General features: G+C 38.9%; 1 protein-coding gene across 5 annotated transcripts in view; it reads left to right on the forward strand.

Annotated features, from left to right (window-relative positions):
- CNTNAP2 (contactin associated protein 2) overlaps positions 1-21,359 on the forward strand; it is a 1,965,211-nt gene that overhangs the window by 744,736 nt on the left and 1,199,116 nt on the right. The window contains exon 2 of one of the 5 annotated variants that reach the window (XM_045053284.1): positions 385-480. The exons of the other annotated variants lie outside the window; for them this stretch is intronic. The gene's annotated coding sequence lies outside the window, so the exon portion shown is untranslated. The remainder of the gene's footprint in view (positions 1-384; positions 481-21,359) is intronic. 5 annotated transcript variants of the gene reach the window in all.

A 21,359-nucleotide genomic window follows, 5' to 3' on the forward strand; every position in this document is an offset into this window, starting at 1 on the left:
CTTCTGCAATTAATTGCAGTCAACTCCATGCTATTAACAATGGCATTGCTGCTTTTAGAATCCAAGTTGGAAGTGGGAGGAGATTTATAGATCATTTTACTCGGTCCCTCATTTTACATTTCCATGGATACAGAAAAGGTATGAAAATCTTCCTTTCTGTGTTTGAACAATCCCCACATGAAGTTACCTTCATGCCTTTGTGCCAAACCCACTCCCTGCATAGACGACCATCAATCTCCTTTTATCCAAGTTAGGATGCAGAAAGTTGGATTCAAAAGGAGATACTGTAAGGGTTTTTCTATGAGTAAAACTAAAAAGATACTGTTCGTATTGATCTTCCTTTCTTTCCTTTATCGTAAAAACTCCCTTTTTACTACCCTGTAGAATCAGAACATCTGGCCCCTAAGGCTAAATCCACCAGGCTGACAACCTAGAGACTTTCAATATTCTTCCCTCTCCATTGTTTTCGAAAGCACGGAAGTAAGTTCATCATTTTGTTTTGATTATTTACCTGATAAATGCTTTCCATGAGAGCATTTAATAAAACAATCCTTAGGTCCTTATATTTATAGGATTCATAGCAACATATTTTATAAAGTGTGTGAAAATCTTCATTTTAAATAAAAAGATTAATAATTGAGTATTAATAATTTTCTGAGAGTTGGGGGGAAACTTAATAATTTGGGGAGCTTTCTATTCGAAACAAGTAATTTAAAATTGCTAACACGTAATGACGTTTACACGTGAATACTGATTTAGAAAAAAATGTTATTCAAATTGATAATTTAAAAAAGGGAGGTAAATATAAATGTTTAAACTATTTTAAAATACCATCTTTATAAATATTTTTGTTCCTATAATCCTCTTTCATGATCAGTTCTTTTTTTTTTAATTTTTAATGTTTATTTTTTGAGAGAGAGACAGAGTGTGAGCAGGGGAGGGTCAGAGAGAGAGGGAGACACAGAATCTTAAGCAGTCCAGGCTCTGAGCTGTCAGCACAGAGCCTGACCTGGGGCTCAAACTCACGAACCGCGAGATCATGACCTGAGCCGAAGTCAGATGCTCAACCGACAGAGCCACCCAGGCACCCCTTTCATGATCATTTCTTATGACCATGATTTCTAATAAAATTTTCTGTATAGAGAAATGAAAGATAATTTGGCTGTTCCTCTAGACTGATGGTTAATTTTTTTTTCAATGGCTGATATTTACATTTGTTTCCTCTAGCTTTTCAACTTGCTATTAGTAATGCCATGTAAATTTGTAGATTTTTAGAATAGTTGTCAACTTTGTGAACACATCTATCAGGTTCCCTTTATACATATGTAAGGGAAGATTTCAGAACATTTTAGGTTTTATGATGTAGCGATTAATCCTAAATACACTTTAAATTTATAACAGCTTTTTTTATTGCCTTATAGTAGCACAATATGAGTTTACTATCTTTGTTGATGTTAACATATCTTGTCGAATGAGGAAAAGGTGCATTTGAATGAAGGTATTAATCTGATTCATTCTTTGGGCCTATTCTGTTTGCTATTTTCTCTTTCTTTTAATGAAGTATTGCTTCTAGTATGATGTGAAATAGAAGCCAGGTTGGTCACACCCATTTCTTTGTATATTGCCCGTGGATTCTGTCCCCTGCCACTATGGAGCTGAAGAGTTGTGGCAGAGACAGTATCGTGTGCAAAGTGTAAAATATTTACTGTTTGATGCTTTACAGAAAGAAAAAAAAAAGTGTGTTTTCCCTGTTGTAAGAGAATTTCTGTTGTTTCTCAGTGTCAGAATAAGTTCTGTTAATTTCATTGCTCATCTGATCTTTGTTTCTTGCTCCATTAATTTAGCTTCTGAATCTTCTCTGTGTTTTCATAAATTTCAGTCTGACCAAAGACCATAATCTTTATATAGGGTGCAATCAGGAGTGTGAATTTTTCTGTGTTTTTAATGGTAACATTCTAAAACATATTTTAAATTGTAGTGATGTGGCAGTAAGTGCTTAATAGAATATTCCATTTCCTTCACTAAAACTATGTGTTTTGAGTTTATAATTGAATATGCTACATTATGGAGTATCAGATAATTCCTTTTTGATGAGGCATTGAATCAAATACTGTATTTTGCTTGCAGTCTTACACATCTGGTTATTGGAATGATCTTCTACAGACTACCTTTTGGCTCAGTACAGTACGAAACTTCTTGTTTTCACAGCACACATGTTCGTGGTGCCAGGTTTCACAGGTCTCGTTCCTATGATCACACAACCTCTGCTTCTGTAATTCACGTCATACTGCTTTGTATACTGGCACAGTGGATGGAAGGAACGGTTCCAGTGTTACCAAGCATGAGGGGAAGTGAGATGGAGAGGAAGCACAGATAAGATGGTGGTTATAGCCATCCATGCTTAAAAGGCATCGTTTTGCAATTTACAAAAATACCTGATAAGAGACTACGTTGTAAGAGCCTCTTATAGGGTCTTTAACAGGCTGTGTAAGTGAGGGTCTTCAGGGTCATTTTCATCTTTGCGTCTATATTTACCTATCAGCTCACAGAAAGGATAAACCAATTTCAAGAGCCAGTCAAAGAGTATAAAGTTGAGATCAGCAAACTTTTCTATTATGACATTAAGACAGAATAAATGAAATTGCCAGGGTATTTCCCCTCACAGTATTTCCCCTTCATGGAAGTAGCCGTCAGATCACATTCCTCCCAGTGTCCTATTCCCTTGTCCTACCTGAATCCAGTTTGATGCCTAGGAATATGTTTTCTTATTCATCCTTAGCTTTTGCTGCAACCTCCCCTCTGATGTCTCTACTTTGTTTGCTAAACCTGTATGGTCCAGAACTTCTGATTCTCATCTCAGCTGTCCCTCTCATCAGTTCACATACATGTTCATAACTAGACTTTCAAAACTTACCAATTTGGATACATTCTCTGAGGTTCTGGTAGGAATGGGGCTAGAAAGCTGACATAGCCTTGGCGGTGACAATGAATGGCCCAGTCATGTTTCCTCCTGCATCTGTGCTGCTTTTCAAACAGAATAGCAATGGAGCGGGCAGCCTCAGCGCCCCAGGCCATCTGTTGTCAGTGGATCCCACAGAATGGTCGTGAAGAGAGTTGTTTTAAGTGGTCGTCCTTTCAGTAAGTTCTTCACTGAGATGGCAGTGGTGTGTTACATATTCCTCAGCAGAAGATGTGCTGTGGTTCAAACAAGTGGAATTGAGAACAAAGTGGGGCCATAGGGGACACATCAAGGAGCCTTTAGGTAATTATGGCCACATGTAGTGCAGTTGTGATGGGAAGATAAAACCTGGAGACAGTACTGATAAACCTCTGTGAATGAGTTTTCCCCAGATGGACTTATGATCCAGTTGTACCAGAACTAGTACTGTGGGTGAAAAGTGAGATTTCTTCAGCATTGCCTGACGGAGACGAGGAGTGATGGATCCATTGGGATTCTGTCTCATTGTTACTGGTTAGCACTCTAGGGACAGGAGCCTACAGGTTGTGATGGGGCAGTTTGTGTTTTCTACTTTAGCCTAGAGGACTTCTGCCTTTTTTGAAAAGGGCTTTTTTTATTTTTATTTTTTGGCTTTGAACAGGTGTCCTAGTAAACTACGGATGTTTTTTTTTTTTCTCTTAGTTAAAAAAAACACTATTAAAATCTTAGTGAAACATCAAAAAATGGGGCTAGAAATATCTTTGCATTTAATCCTCAATCATAATTATTTCTTTCAAGGAATCTTAATTTCTTATTTTGTATTCTCAATTATTTTACAGTAAAGTTGATTAATCAAATCTGTATGAACTTCAAGCCTCATTTTCTTAATCTTAATTTGTTCCTTAAAGAAGAGAATTCTCATGCTCTCTTTGCCTGGAAGTTGAGCGGGCTAAGGACCTGAAGCAGGTCTCTTAACATTTCTCCCTGTTCGAGGACCATTACGGGAGGCAGGGCTAAGGCAAGCAAGATGCAGAGACCCTGGCTGTGTTGAAGGAAATGAATACCATGTTTGTGTTATAGCTTTTGGCCTGTCCAAAATGTCTGTCAGTCCTTGCTAAGCATGGTGAAAAAAAGTGCAGCGACACTCTGATGACAGTAAGTCTGAAGCATTTAGCAAAATTTGGTGTCCATCAGCCAGGAGATCATTAATATTACCAATTGTGTCTCACCAGAGTAGTAGTAACAATGTTGATCTTGCCTCCGATATTGGAGGCCCAATGAGGCAAATCTCCTAGGTCCATTAAAGAATTTTGCCTGCATATAAAAACAGGTGCACCTGTCAACTTTCTAGAATAACTCTATTATCTGAAGGCACATATACATATGTGGTTTATCTTCGTTCAGAGGTACTGTTAAAAGATTCAAGATACAGTGATTAATAACCTAGCCTAGGTATTCCTAATTTTGCTGTTTACTCAGGAAACTCCTTTTCTTAACTGATAAAAGCAGAGACTGAAGATGTACAATGGATGGAGTTTTCATACCTTTAGTAAAAATTTTTCCTGTGGATTCTTCAGAATTTCTGAATTTCCAAATACTCATTTTCATATCCTCTTTTGAAAGGAAATGCAAGTGTATGTGTTTCTTGTCAGTGACAGGACTAGGAGAAGGTGGTTGATCTGTGTTGATGGTGTAGGATTATATTCAATGGGATATGACGTTACTTCTATTGCATTTCTTGGGATTAAATGACAGGTCAAATAATTCTTCAGCTCTCAAGTTGGTTTCAACTAAGGCAGTGTCTAGGTAGAATAAGACATCATGGATGGTCGATGCTGTTTTAGATCTGAGTAATCAATAGTAGAAGAAGAATCGCATTGTAAGTGCATGTACTTTGGAATTACATGTGGATCCATTACTAACTGTGTGACCTGGGGTAGTTTCTTAACTTGCAAAGTAAGTGTGGCGTAGTTTTTAAGAGCAAGGCTTCTGGTTTGTGTCCAAGCTTCGGTATCTACTGGCTGTTATCGCTTTCAGTACGTGTGTTAATTTTATGTGTCAACTTGACCGTGGGGCACCTGGCTACTTGGACAACTATTTGGGGGGTATTCTGTGACTTGCTAAGCGTCCATGATCACCTGAACCAATTCCATATAATAAATCTCTTTATTTATATCCAGGTGGTTCTGTTTCTCTGGAGAAACCTGACTGATACATTCACTTAAGCTACTTTCTTCATGTTTAAAGAGAATATGATAGGAATACTATCTTAGAGGATTGTTCTATAGATAAAACAAGATAAAACGCACAAAGTTCTGCATAAAACCCTGACATTTGGTATTCAGTAAGTAAATGCTAGCTATGATTTTTTTCCTCTTCTGGAAGCTAGAGGGTAATACCTTCTAGACGGCTTTGTAGCGAAGATGAAAAATTACATCTGTGATGACTGTAGAACAGTGTCTTGTGTATCATATGGGATCAAACATTTTCCCAGCTGAGCAAAAATCTTTATTTATTAATGTACGTGTTGCCCCTACTTCCAGAGTGGCTGTGAACTTGTTGAATATGGAGATGTCATATACATCTTTTAATCATCCGTGCCTAGTACAGTACCTGAAACAGAGCAGGCAGATGCTGAATGAATGCACAATCTCAGCTCTGTTTTTAAAATCATCACAATCCAGAAAACATGGACATCGAAAAAGCTAAATGAAGGATACAAAAACTGGTAAATAAGCTTCAAAATGCCGAGTGAAATGTAAATATTTGTGTAGATATGACTGCCCAGTCGTTTGCTTTGGCATTAATTGAAATAAAAAACCTGAGCAGACGACTGGAACAAGTACTGAGAGCTGAAACAATCCGTCTCTTACTCATTTTAAAAATAGCAAAGGCTACACAGCCCTGATATTTACAACGGTTGAAAACTATAGGAATTATCAATGCCATTTTGAAATGGATTTGTTATTAACAGTAGTAAGTGAATCTGCCATGGCCTTTTGCAGAGTATTATCAATATGTAAATGTAAATGAAAGAGCATTAGGGCACACCTACACGTTGTTTCTAGTTTTTGCAGATAGCTTTATAGAATCAACCATTATGATACTGCCATCTAATCTGTGGTATGACATTTCCAGATAACATCAACTCTAATTTTTTTTTCTTAAGTTGCTGCACAGATAGGAAGAGTCTTTGCAGTCTTATTTCTTGCTTTGAAATATTATTTCTTGCATTTATATGCCGTGGCCATAAAATTTCATTAACTTATAATCTAACACACAATGGTTTCTTCTAGTGTTTAATAAAATGGCATTAAGGGTAACTGCTATTTTTTTCCAAAATTAGGATGTCACATTGAATGGACACACAATGGGCACATTTTACATTTTGAAATGTGTGCTTTGCTGGAGCAGAATGAATGTGACCAATGTAATGGAAATGCCACACTAATGGCTCGTTAAACCTGGGGAGAGCGCATAGATGAAAAAATTTTCGCATGTTTTCAAGTGGCTGAAAGAGACCAAAAAACCCAAAAAACAACAACAACAAAAAATAAAAACAAACAAATGAAAAAACACCACGTATGTAGAGGAGAAAAGAAAGCATACTTCTTTACATAAAAATTCTTACATCTGGAAGGGAGTTGTTCAATCGGTTAGGAACTCGACAGTAGGATTTTGATGGATGTAGTGGACTTTTAAATGTTTCCCCCCACTAATCTGTGCCATGTCTTTTCACATTGTTTCTGTGTCTTGTTTTTTTTTCATAAGTTCTTTAACCAATATTTTCTTTTATGGTGTGTGTATTATTGTTCACAAGAACAATCCTTCCCTATTCAAATGTCAAAAAGACACTCTTTTTTTCCCTCTAAAATTTAAAAATGTCACTTATACAGCTTTAATTCATGTGAAATTATTTTAGTATATAACGTGAAATCCATGTCAAACTTTACTTTTATTTTTTTTTATATATATGTGGATCGGCTTGTCCTAGACGCGATTAATGAATGGCCCATTATGTCTTCACTGATTCGGAATACCACGTGTGTCTGTGACCTTGCAAAGCTCTCCAGTGTCGGTCTAAAGAGGGCAAATCGTGGGTAGTTGCCAACCTTTTGCAGACGGAAACAGCACGGAGACTTTAAATCTCTTGGTAGCGTAACTCTTCATTGAGAATTTTTCCGTTTTTGTGAGTGGCCCTTCCACTTTCTCTGACAATTTAGACAGCCTCATTTGGCATCTAACGAGTGTAAGTGCTGCCTTGACCTGACAGAATATATGCAGAGTCCCACTTGGACAAAATTATGAAAATAGTTTTAATCCCATCCCCTACCTTTGTCGTTGAGCCCCATTGTGGTATCTGAACTCTGCCTTAGCCCCATTAAACTCTAGATTATTTGACATTATTGCAAAGAGGTGTTTGCTTTTAGTGGCTGGTAATATTCATGTGTGTTTGCTAAATCTTACCCTGGTCCAAGAAGACTTTAAGTGTATATATGCACACAGTTGTGGCATTTTTCCTTCAAAAGACATTTGTAATTTTCTTGGCACAGAGACCTATATGCCACACACAAAGTGTCTGCAAAAGTCACTCAGTGCTCTACTAAATTTTTTTTTTTAACGTTTATTTATTTTTGGGACAGAGAGAGACAGAGCATGAACGGGGGGAGGGGCAGAGAGAGAGGGAGACACAGAATCGGAAACAGGCTCCAGGCTCCGAGCCGTCAGCCCAGAGCCCGACGCGGGGCTCCAACTCACGGACCGCGAGATGGTGACCTGGCTGAAGGCGGACGCTTAACTGACTGAGCCACCCAGGCGCCCCAGTCTACTAAAAAGAAATAAAGAAAGACACTAGAAAAACGTCTTGTTTTCCAACGAGAAAAGTATTTGTGTATAAACTTTGACCTACTTGAATCAAAATTACTCCCTAGGGGTAAACAAGGCAAAGGGAACCGTAATTATCTTAAACTAATAAGGCAATTTTAGATACGAGGGGTTTATCAAATATTTTATAGAAGGGTACATTTTAGGATAATCCTAGAGATAATCTTTAAAGCATTGTACAGGCTCTGCACTGACAGCATGGAGCCCGCTTGGGATTTTCTCTCTCCCTCTCTGCCCCTCCCCCACTCACACCTACACACTGTCTCTCTCTCAAAATAAATAAATAAACTGAGAAAAGCGTTTTACATTTGCAGCGCCTCTGTGGCTCAGTCGGTTAAGGATCCTGCTCCTGATTTCGGCGCAGGTCATGATCTCAAGGTCATGAGATCAAGCCCCGTCTCAGGCTCCATCCATGCTGAGCATAGAGCCTGCTTAAGATTCTCTCTCTCCCTCCTTCTCTTCCCCTCCCTGCTCATGCGTACATGTGCTTGCTCTCTCTCTCTCTCTCTCTCTCTCTCTCTCGGAAAAAAAATTATGAAGCATTTTACATTTATTAAAACGTATTATTCTTTACCCTTCTTTCTCAGGAGAAATCTGAGGAACTTAGAGTAATTCCATTGCATGAACTATTTTTGTTTTTGTTTTGTTTTCCATTAGCAGTTCAGTTTATGTAGTGTAGAATATGAGAGATAAATCTGATGGAAATTCATCAACACATAGCCTCTGGCAGTTAACGTGGATACTCAATATTAAATACATTACTCATCTCAGTAAATAGTTGTCAATATGTTGCTAATTTACATATCATAGAACACTGGCCATGATTGATAGGTTTCTGTCCCATCTTGTTAAGGGGAAGTCTGTCTTTCTACTGATTGCTTTTCTCCTCCAGATGAATTCATACATCTAATCCCAGTACAATCACTTTAAAAATGAAAGAAATGCGGGAGATGGTTGATGTTTCAGCTGTGGCAAAGCTATCATACAGGGTTTTTTAGAATACTGTTTTAATTTTTACATGTGTTTGTTTTTGCTTTATGTATAGCCTTGCTATTCAGAAATGAAGTTAAGGACATGAACATTATGGTAGAGAAAAAAAAAAATCCGCAGAGATGTTCTCACTGTTCTTCATTAGAGTCTGTTGTGTATAACATGGTACTACGCTAATTTTGTGTGAGCATCTACAAGGCCCATTCTAGAAAATGTCAACTTGTTTCCTAACGTTTATTGGAAGTATCTTGTTGACTGTTATTTATCCCATACCTAGTTTGATTTTTTCACCATCTGAGCACGTCCTATAGGTCCGTCTTGGAAGAAAGAGAAACTACATCCTTCCACATTCTGTTCAGTTGGGCTTAAAGCCAAAAGTACATTGCAGTCCGTAATTATCTCCCTTTCCTGCCTATGCTGGCAAAGGGAAGGAGAAAGTTTAAATAACACTCTACTAAAAGACTGTGGAATCAGAAAATAGGCAATATTATGAATATAGAATCAATTCATTCTATTTTCTACTCGGGGCAGTTTTGAGGACTGCCCTTTTTTGGCATACAGGCTTTCCTGTGTGTTAAGTAATACCCTTTAAAAGACTGAAGGAATGCAAGCTTCCTCCCATATAAACAACTAAAAGGCTGATATTCTGGATGAACCTTTTAACAGACTCTTGTATTTTGGGTAAATATAAATGAGATCAGTCAATGAATGAAAAAGTAATGAAACAAGAATAGTGTAGAGGAAATTATCTCACAGAAGCATTGAACTTAAGTGCATTTAAGTATATTCCCACTTAAAAAATAGGAAAATATATTTAAGCAGTATAGACCACTTTATTTTCCACTCCACTCTATGCAAATATGAAATATACCCCAAGCAATTAATGCAATTAAATCTGAAAAAAAATTGTTGGGAGTATGCCCAAAGTTATGGAATAAATGTGCAAATGATGTTAAAGTTTTCAGGTCATAGAAAAGGAGGTAAAGTTCATTGCTTATGCAGCCAGGGAAGAGGAGAATGATGGTATCAGTGGCATTCTTGGGGTAGATAGTGAAAGATTATTTGAGGTCCAGAGAAAGTCACTAAAGAAGAACACTTAATAATGAAGTGATGGATTTATAGGTACATACACAAAGCCATGCATACAGTATTTTATATATTTTATGTGTGATTTAATGAAACTTTTAGTAATGATTTGGATTTACAGAATTTATCCTTCACCACGGCCATTAGAACCTAGCCTGACTGCAAGATACAACTTACTGTATTATAAATATATTCTTTAAATTGGTTGTTTATGTGGCTTCTGCTACATGGAACTGTCAGGGAAGAATTAAGGAGGGACCAGAATCTAGCATTTACTGGGTCTCTGATGCGTGCCAAAGGAGTGTTGCATAGTTACTTCATTAAGGTGCAGCTGACTTTATGGGGAGTAGGGTTAAAAACACTTCATTGAGAAAATGATGTTGATCTCTCTCCAGAAATACAAGTAGGAATTATCCAGATGGATGAAGGTGGTAAGCAAAAGTATGTTTGAGGACCTACTTTGTTCTCAAATGTCACGTATAAAACACAGGGAAATGATGCCTCTAATTTTCCTATATATCTATATATAGATATGTATATAGATATATACATACACACACACACACACACACACACTAATGCTATTTTTCATTTATATCACATTTTCATGTATTTTATATTAATCGATTACCTCAGTTGTTGTCATCTGTCTTATATGCCCTCACTGTGTAGACTTTTGCCTGGCACATTGGAGGTATCCAGTTAAAATTAATAGAATGAATGAACAACTGAGATATAAAAACTTCTCCTCTTCAGGCTTCTTAAATAAGCTTAAATTTAGACATCCTCGCCTCATTATTTTTCTTAGTTTATCTCAACACTTTGGTAAGATTCCCTCTTCCATCCTATTCTGTCTTTCCCCATGATTTTTTTATGGCTCTTTGAATCAGGACCATGACTTTTATAATCTAAAATGAGAAAGGACTCAGATCATTCTCTTACTGCTATGACTCTTCTCAAAGTGGGATATACAATCCAGCGTCAAGATGACAGAGCAAAGCTATTAAGAAAAAGAAAGAAATACGAGCTGGAATCAGATTTCCAGGCAGGGTGTAAATAGGGTGCTCATGATCAAGGGGAGAGCAAAGGCATCGAGAAGGATGAGGTCAGATGCACAGAATATGGGACTTTAGTTGTCAAGCTGAGGTTAAGGCAGGTAATATTGGAGGGACACAGGGAGTCAGGCGTTAAGCAAGGAGAGTGAAGGCTGTCCTCAGAAGAAAGGGGATTCAAAACTTGGTTGTCTTGGGGGGGGCATTTCCTTTCCTTTTGACCCTGGGTCACAGTTTGTTTCCCGGGGACCCAGGGGCTGGCACCTCCTCTTGCCCATCTTCCAGGCTATGCCTGACTCCTGCACCTCCTCGCCTTAGCTTTATCTTTCCCTTCGTTAAAACCCCTACAAACGTACGCAGCCCTCCCTGGGGAAATGGGAACATATGCGACAGTTTCTTGCTCTCCCTAATGTATATGTATGACAGTTAATAATCCCACTCAGGTCCAAAATACACATCCTTCCCTCTGCAAACAGTTACTATGCTTTCTTTAAACATTCTTGTTACTTGTTCTGGGAATGTTTGTATTTCCTCAGTATTGGCCTGTGTGGGTCTTTGGTAGCTGGCTCTGAGGGGGGAGGTCAGAGACTGAAAAATCCTCTTAGGGGGGCTCTGGGCTTTTCACACTTGACTGGGTAGTGCCCATATTGGTTAAACTGTGGTATAGCCTTTAGAAAGAATAACTTTATTTATTGCAGTTTTTTGTTTTTGTCCATCGTTTTTCAAAAAGCAGCAATTATGTCATTATAGGTATAAGGATTTATTCAAAACGTTTATCAACAATCTGAGAGCTGTAGGTGAGAAATTTAATGAAAAGAAACATCGATCTTTAGTTACTACCAACAATAGGCAGATCCTTACATGCAGGAAACAAATTACTTTTCTAAATTCTCAGTTTAATAATCCCCTCGGTTTAATACCAGAATTTCACCCAGGCCCAGGCTGATTTTCCCCACATTTTGAATGTGGTATTTTTCCCCCTTTAAAAGATCACATCATATTGAGTAGCTCAGTCCCAAATATCCCAGACACGTGGATGCCCTTTTATTTTTGACCTCCAGCTGTGAGAGGATCATTGTCAGGTACGCAAGAACAACCGTTGACCGTTGACCGTGTGCTAAGGGGTCCCGTTAGCCACACCCTTTGAATTCTTTGTCCTTTTTAAACGGGCAGCTCTCACCCCCCTATTCTCTGGGAGTTGCATTTAGAATGATTGGTTTCCCCCATTATTATTTTAGACAATTACATTTATCATGAGAAATTAATCCTTGAGGGATCAGTGATGCATGTTTTTCTCGGGCCCACAGGAACAAAACTATTACTCATTTTCCACTTGACATAAAGTGACCTGTGAACCCATTTACATTCTCATTCCCTTGTTGGCAGTAGCCGTAAACCCCACTGTCAGTTCTTGGCCAGTGGTGACCCCTGCCGGCACAGCCCAGGCCTAAGGAGCTCTGTGTTTGAGGCCACAGTGAATGCACAGTTAGCATCTTTCGGGAACCTTGTGAAGTAAACGGTAAGGACACCTGTGACATATATTTTAGTGGTGAAGATAAAAGAGAACTGTGGCGGGGGAAGGAGGGTTGTCAGTGGAACTTTTCTGTTTCCTCTTTTAGGGGACATTTCTTTTCTCTTTACAACCTCTACCCTGTAAGTTGTCTTCAGTTGCCAGTTGCTCTCTTGGTTCCCGTTTCACTATATTCTGTGACACACTGTATGTCTCCTCTCCTTGGAGATTTTAAGGAGCGTTGGGAATGCAGGTAATGTTGTAATGGTGGGATGGTGGGCCGCTGATATTGTTGAACTGGGGAATGTGTATACGCCAGGCACGGCCAGGCACATGGGAATAGAGATGTGCCTAAGACACAAAACGTTGTCTTCAAGGGTGCTCATGGTAAGATAGGGAGTTCCAGCCTGACCTCATCCTCTGAAAATGAAAAAAAAAAAAAAAATGAATCGTTCTATGGAGCCTGGGCTAAATTTGATGCCTGACATCACTGTGGTGCCTGGAATTGGAATCTCTGAATGCGGTACAGGGTTGGGAGTAACTAATCAGTGTTTGAGATCGCAGAGAAACCAACCTAAGCAAGCAAAAGGCAACACACACTGTCTTGCTCTGGATGTAAAATGAATCACAGTTACAGAGTTCTCAGTTACATAACCTGGTTAGATAACTTTAAACATCATATTCTTCTTAGATTTTGTGAAATTATTCATGAGTATAATTCATTGTTTACCACAAACCTGATCCTTTTGTGACATTCTTTTCGACAGTGACATCGTATTTTATTCTCCATATTCCAAGTGCATAGTTGGATAATAGTTGGTGCAGAGTGGGATGCTAGATTTTTATTATGTAAAATGATTATTGAACACATGAAAGAATGACTAGTATAGAGCTGTGTTTTGTGGACCTTTTTTTCGTTGACACATCCTGTTGTTGTTGCTGAAGATCCCAGTGTAACAAATGCGAGCGTCACCCTGAGCTTGAATCCAAGTCCAAACACCTCCTTCTTACTAAGCAAGAAATGCTTGAGAATATGCGGGCTTGATGGTTTTAAAGGTTACCAATAATGTAGTCTGCAGTCAGCTGCTTTTGGTAAAAATGAAACTGACTAAGAGAAAAGACTACAGTAAAATGAATGTTAACATTGTAGAATTTTTAATTAAAAACATCTTACAGATAATGGAGTTCAAGATGTCAGACTCCCCCCGCCCCCCCCCCCCCCCGCCCCAACCTTACTCCACAGATCAGGAGCTATGGGATATTGTGAAGGAAGGTGGAAATATTCCTAAAATCAAAAAGGTGAGCATGAAATACACATTTAGTGATGGCTTTCAGGAGAAACAAAGTTAGTGTGCATGCAAAGTGTGGGAGGGAGCTGTGGGCTGTAGAAAGGATTGGCTACCTTACCAAAGGGGCATCGATGAGAAATGCTTCATAAAAAAAGCCGTTTGGCAACAACAAAAAACAAAACACAAGACAAAAAGAAAACCATGATTTTTAAAGAAAGAACTCAAAAGAGAAGTGGTAAAAAAGCTGGGTAGCAATTTCTAAAATATATTTATCCCTGTTTTTTAACTTGGTAGTTATCTGAATGACAGTGATCATATATTCACTTGTCCTTGTGCAAAATTTGCTTTCTCCAAGATTGTGTGTTCTCGGCTCTTGTGTAAGGCGATGAAATCGGCCGTCTTAGAAAATCTTTGTTAGAGGAAATAAAAATGTCCTAAGTGTTTATTATTCATTTAACTTTCTGATTTTCCAGATGTGTTTTTATATTCTGCTTTGAGTAGCATGGTGTAGTTATTGCCTCACTCTTTTTTATATCTCATATAGCAGATTAACATCGCAGTCCCTTTAACCTGCTTATTTCAGTGAGTTAAATGCAGTGTCTTAAGCAGTAACACAGTTTAGATTTCTTGCAAACACAGTGCGCAGTGCCTACGTACATTCAGCCAGCGTTTACACGGGGTAGGTAAATAGAAAGATCAAATGAGATGTCATACTGCTGAAAAACTGATTTGGTGCTTAATATTTATTTAGACTTTTAGAAATTCTTTCATATTGTCCTGAGGCATCACCAAGCAATTAAAGCATTGCTGTCTGAGCCGCACTGCCTTGGATATTGTACAGCTTATGAACTCTGAATAGCTCGACACAGTAGGATTCTGATTTGCAAAGAAACGATCCGAAAGCTCATCTTCCTAAGCACGGAGACACAGGTTTATTTATTTCACTGTATTAGGTAAGACAGGGTGGTTTTTTATGTTGAGTGGTTGCCTGTTGGAAGATTGGAACATTCTGAGGAAGAGGGCTCCGAACAACAGGCTGTCCTGTCGTGCTGATGAGCTGCAATAGAGGCAGTAAAGGAGGAAATCCAGGAGCTCCATCTTGGTTTATCAAGGTTCCATTTGAGATCCAAATCAGAATTGGAAACTGTCTCCACAGCCTCAGCCCACTATTCCTGAGTCAAAATAACTTTTTAGTGGTTTTATTTTGAATACTGTCATCGCAATCATGAACCAAACCCTGGCAAGCATTTACAAAACAATGAAACTTACTGCAGGATGTTACTAAAACACGTAAGATTTCTTATCATTGTCACTTAACTAAGTGAAGTATCTGTTTCTGCGAAAGAATAGCATGCAATTAAGCTTTGTTTTGGTTTGTCTTTAAAACTGTTTTATTTTAATTTAATTCCCAGATATCTTAATAGAGACAGCAAAATCCTAAAATAAAGGTGCACACCAAGTGCAATTAAAACAAAATTTTTTGATGTTTGTTTTTGAGAGAGAGAGAGTGAGTGCATGTGCAAACGGGAGGGGGAGGGAAGGAGAGAGAGGGAGACACAGAATCTGAAGCAGGCTCCAGGCTCCAAGCTGTCAGCACAGAGCCCGAGGTGGGCCTGGAAACCACGAACTGAACTGTGAGATCACAACCTGGTCCAAAGTCGGACGCTCAACTGACTGGGCCACCCAGGTGCCCACCAAGTGCCATTTTTAACTACTGGGTACAGATCAGCTAGTCAGCTCTGGCATTGGTATTGGCTTATACTATACTGACAAGTTGATAATTAGGTAAACCAGGTATTCTCTTTAGTCATAAGGTAGTTTAAGCCTAGAAAATTGAGGAAAAAGATAGTTTTTTCTGTGAATTTAGAAATAGTTTGGAGTTGGGACGCCTGGGTGGTGCAGTTGGTTAAGCGTCCAACTTCAGCCAGGTCACCATCTCGCGGTCCGTGAGTTTGAGCCCCGCGTCGGGCTCTGGGCTGATGGCTCAGAGCCTGGAGCCTGTTTCCGATTCTGTGTCTCCCTCTCTCTCTGCCCCTCCCCCGTTCATGCTCTGTCTCTCTCTGTCCCAAAAATAAATAAACGTTGAAAAAAAAAATAGAAATAGTTTGGAGCAAACTTAAAATTTTTAAAGAAATGTTTAATGAATATCTTTTTCAAGTATAAGAGGAATCCATAGACTCTATAAAGGGCCAGATAGAGAACTTACAGACTTTATGGCTGAATAATTAGTACTGTCTCAGTACTCAACTCTGCCATTGTGGCCTGAGAGAAGCCATAGACAATACCTAAATAAATACAAGTGGGTGTGTTCCAAAAAAATGTTATTTGCAAAAACAGGTGACTGGCCGGATTTTGTCTGGGGACCATGGCTTACCAACCCCTAACGTATAGCATTGTGTTTAGGGGCATTTAGGGGGTGCCTGGGTGACTCGGCTGAGTTTCTGACTCTTGATTTCAGGTCCAGTCATGATCCCAGGGTCATGGGGTTGAGCTCCGTATTGGGCTCCACATTGGGCATGGAACCTGCTTAAGATTTTCTCATCCTCTCTCTCTCTTTCTCCCCTACCCTGCCCTTACCCCTCTCCTCCCTTGTGCACTCTCTCTCTCTCACTCTCTGTAAATTAATTAATTAATTAATTAATTAATTAATTAAGGCATTTAGGAGATACAGTTATAAAAGACAGGGTATAGAGAACCATTTTGTTGTGCTTGCCCTAATTTTGTTTGGGGAAGGGGGTATGATTAAGAAACAATTAGAAGAAGGATGCAAACATACATTAGGTGTATCAGGGCACCCACACCTTTGAGTACACACCAGGTATCATTTGCATTAATATACACATGACAGTAGTTTTGAAAACAGTCTACTAAACTGGCAATAATTGCAGTCTTCCAAGTATGTCCTCCACATTATTTCCATGGTTGTTCTGAGGTAGCTGTCTGATTTGTTGGATCAGTTCTGGCTCTCATGTGCCACCACTGCTGGGAAAGTTGAAGTGCATGTTACCTTTTGTGGGGGCCCTACAGTAGTGCCTCCATGAGCTGCTTGTGTGGGGATGAATAAGGGAGGCAAGAATTGTTGTCATTAGTCCTATGCAGAACATCTACTGTAAGCTCATTGGTCTTGCTCTTCTTACGCCTTTTGATCTTAGTGTAGCCTGCAGAGAGGTGAGCAGAAAGAAGTATTCCGATGACCTGAAAGAGAGAATTTTCTATTCTTCTGTGGTACTTAATCAGGGACACAGATTATCTGTGGGACCACTAGATTATCTGTGGGTCTAGAGGGACCACTGTCACATGTAGCTTTTCCACTTAGATGTACGTGCAAGTTCATACACCACATGGAGTCTTCCAGCCAGGGAGCATCCAATGATCAGGATGTGCCCAGAATCAGGTCTTACATTGAGGTGTCTGGTTCTTGTTCTTTAATCCAGACACCATTAATATCTTCTCTTGCAGTCTGGTGTTGGTTTGGGGTCACTCAGTCCACCAGGCAAGTATTTATATCTTGGAACCACCATGAAGGCTTTAGTCCCAGCTGTTGTTCCTGCCGAGGAGAGGTTCTTAGGGCCCTGTGCTAACTGGTGTAAGCAAATATATATGAAGGGTGGGGGTGGGAGACACAAGTATCCAGTACTCCAAAGTTAGTATATTTAGGAACAGATGATGGATGCAGACTTTGAGCCCCTGATTAACTAGAACCCACGTAGTAACTTAAAAAAATATTTTCTGTGTTCTTGCTTCAGCAATGTCTGAACTCAATATCTACCTCGGTCTAAATCTGTCATGTGCTGAATAGTGTGAAAGGGTATCTTATGGGCAATTCTGGGTAGTTCAGATGTGCAACAGAAATCTCTGCCCCACAAAACATGGTAGCTGAAAACTACCTGGCGGAGCACAGGCACCCTGAAGGCAGTGTAGCAGTAGTAGTGGACTGGGTGTGAAAGGTGTGAAGGTGCCCCAGTAACAGCTGCTGCTTGGGTCAAGGGAATGAGAGCAGTGTTGGGTGAGCATGTGAGTTAATGTTCAGTGGCTGTGTACCGTGTGTCACGTACCTTGCTAAATGCCGTCACATTGCAGCTCATTTAATCCCTATTACAAATTAAGGATTATAAACAAATCCTTGTTACAAATATATAACAAATTATTTAATAATTTAGAACTAATTGTGATTAATGCAAAAGATAGCTTAATAAAATCAGCTACCAGCAACTGAGCAACTAGTATGTAGCAGTTTTCATTTGCAAAACCCTTGTTAAGAATCTTTCAAATTTAGCATTATCATTCCCATTTAGAGGTGAAGAAAGTGAAGATCAAGAAAGTACCCAAACTGTTTCTGGAGGAGTTATGGGTTAGGGGATGGGCTAAATGGGTGAGGGGCATTAAAGAAGACATTTGTTGGGATGAGCACCGTGTATTATACATAGGGAATGAATCACTGGAATCTACTCCTGAAATCATTATTGTATTATATGCTAACTACTTGGATGTAAATAAACAAAGAGTGAAGAGAAAAAAAAAAGTACCCAAAACTGTGAATGGCAGAGCGCAAACTGAAACACAGCTGTATTTCATTATACCTCTCACTTCTTCATGCTTTGGAGTAGATCTTCTCTCCTCGGCCTGGAAATTGTAGGCCAGCCTCTGACACTACAAGGGCTCTCACAGAATGTTTTTCGATGAATAAAAGACTCTGACATAATCATTATTCCTCAGAAATTGTCCAATGTTTGCCACTAAGCGCACGTGGCTATTTTTAAGGCTGTTCCCCTGTCTCCCCACCTCCCATCCCCCCCCCCAACACACAACATTACAATGACTGTTAGCGCAGATGGGAAACCATTAAAACTTCAAGAGACCCTTTTAACAAGTGTTGTGCCAGGCCTGTACTCAAGTCACGGAGGCGCTTCAAGTAGAGGTGGAGTTAAGAGTGTCTGTTGGAAAATGAATGAAGTTTAAGATGTATTACTCAAGTAAAACACCAAGTTAGATGTCTGAATCTTTTGGAACTAAAGGAGGGCAATAGATAACTGGTTAAAGGTTAAATAAATATAACCCTTTATATATTTACCTTGCATTTTTCTCAGCTATGTCTACATATAATCCATGTCTCCAGGGCTTAAGAGCAAGAATAGCACCTTCTCATTCTTTTTCTCACCAGCGGGCAGTGCAAATACAGAATTATTTCCGTTATCACTGAAAGAAAGAGCTATTGGCCAGTGCTGGTCTAGGGTACAAAATAACTTCTCCTTTGTCTTTATATTTAGTCCAAAGAAACAAAGTGCAATTTGAGGTCATAGAAGTACTTATTTTAGGAATAATTTAGAAAAACTGGAATATTATTTTGAGGTACCAGAACACACATTAGGATTCCTAAGCCTTCCTAGGTAGATTTTCCAGGTTTTTTAGAGAGCAAATGTATTAATAAATACAAGTTCAAAAATAGTATTTAAGAATATATGGTAAGTAGCACAAAAATAAAAAAATAATATTTTAATCAATGAAATCAGAGAAGGATGTGGGGAATACTTAGAAGATGATAACGTGAGGGGCGCCTTGGTGGCTTAGTTGGTTAAGCATCCAAATTCGGCTTAGGTCATGATCTCATGGTTCATGGGTTCAAGCCCCGTGTTGGGCTCTGTGTTGACAGCTCACAGCCTGGAGCCTCGTTCAGATTCTGTGTCTCCCTCTCTCTCTGCCTTCCCCCGCCCTCAAAAATAAATAAACATTAAAAAATTAAAAAAAAATAAAGTGAGCTAAATACCTCACTTTGTATGGCACCAAGTCAAACACCTAAAGTCTAATGGGAATGAGTTAAGAAATTTGTATGTAATTATATAGCCATTGTAATTGACACAATCAGAAAATCTGAAAACAGAAACCCTTAAAATACAAGGTAAAATACGGTACCGGTACCAAATTCGTAGGCGATTTCCTTGTTCAAGTGATGAATTAACATAAAAATAATACCAATAATAGAGCACTTGCCTGGCTCAGTTGGTGAAGCATGCAACTCTTGATCTCAGGATTGTTCAGTTTGAGCCCCACATTGGGTGTAGAGATTATTTAAAAATAAGATCTTAAAAAAATACAAAGGCCAGGGAAGAGTGAACTATGGTTTATGATTCAATGTAAAACTTGCATGGGGAATGAGTATAGAATAATACTTTATATTGCTTTCTAGGTGTTCAATGCGCGCACGCGCGCGCACACACACACACACACATAACACACAAGATTAGAAGGAAGGAAAAGCATCAAGATATCATTGATAACTGTCCAGAATGAGTAGAAAAAAGGAAGAATATAAGTTTAGGAGAAAACAGTAAAGAGACCAGGAGAGAGTAAAACAATATAATTAAAGACTGATTATAATTTGACACGACTCTTGGAAAGTGTTTACTCTCTTTGATGATGAGTTAGTCTTTTTTGCCACATGTAAACAGCAGCACCCTGCATATGAAAGACAGTGATAGAATGTTGAGAACAAAGCTAAGATTCTTGGGATCCCTGCCATGAATAAGTTAGGTATTTATTCCATTTTATTAGATATTTTTAAAATAAACTCTTATATAATGTCAATGGAAGAACTGGCAGTTCAAGTGGATAATTCTCAGGGAAACTGTGTTGTATGCTTTTAAACTTTTTAATTATTCTCATATTTATTTGGTGAGCAAATGAAGCCTGTTAACTGTCAGACTTTTCATTGCTGCCAGGCTGGTCAGAGTTTCAGATGTTCAGAAGCTCAAATGAGGGGTCCTGCCAAATTGTGTAGGTTGATGTGGAAGAAAGATAAGTAAATAAAACTTCAGTATGAAGATCTGTGTGGTACCACACACATTGGGCTTTTCATTTTTTTTAATTATTTTTAAAGAGATTGAACACTGTGCAAAGAAATTGAAGTTTTTAAAAAGATAAGATAGGAGTAAATATAGAAAAGGACTTAAAAGACTTAAAGCGGTGGAGCAAAAAGTCCATTCCTCTTGCACTCTCTTCCTATAGAATAAAACCCCAGACCAGGCAGTCTCCTGTAGGTAGGAGCCTATTTCAGTTCACCAGCGATTAATTTGTTTTACCCTTTCAGTTAAATAAGTTAGGATCTACTTTGAAACTTTGAGAGAACTTGATTTTTTTTTTAAATTCAGCTGTGGTTACAATATCAAAGCAGATCTCTTCTACAAAGAGCTTCTCATTTCAGCACTTTGCTGATCCAGTGATAGTGGTCCTGTGTTTGGTAAATAAAGGTCACAGCCGGTTGAGCTGGCCTTTAGGTAGGTGGCACCACTCTGCACACTGAGGACACAGGCTGACGATCACCAGCCAGACAGCCTCTCAGATGAGACCAGGAATGCTTGTCCCGTTCCAGCAGTATGGTTTCCAAGTATTGGAATGACCCCATCCGTTGATGTTTGCATAGTGTCTTTTAGCTCTCCATCCCCATGAATATACTCTTAAGCTTATCTCTATTACAGAGTACATGAACATTTTGGAAACCCCCTGGTTACCAGTTTTCTTATCCACAAAATAGTAATGCCAGACTACGTGGTCTTCAAAGTTTTTTCTAAGTAAAACTGTAAGGCACTGTGATTCTAACTTTACCCTCGGGAACA

This window comes from Felis catus, chromosome A2 (assembly GCF_018350175.1).
Source record: "Felis catus isolate Fca126 chromosome A2, F.catus_Fca126_mat1.0, whole genome shotgun sequence".
Lineage (NCBI taxonomy): Eukaryota > Metazoa > Chordata > Mammalia > Carnivora > Felidae > Felis > Felis catus.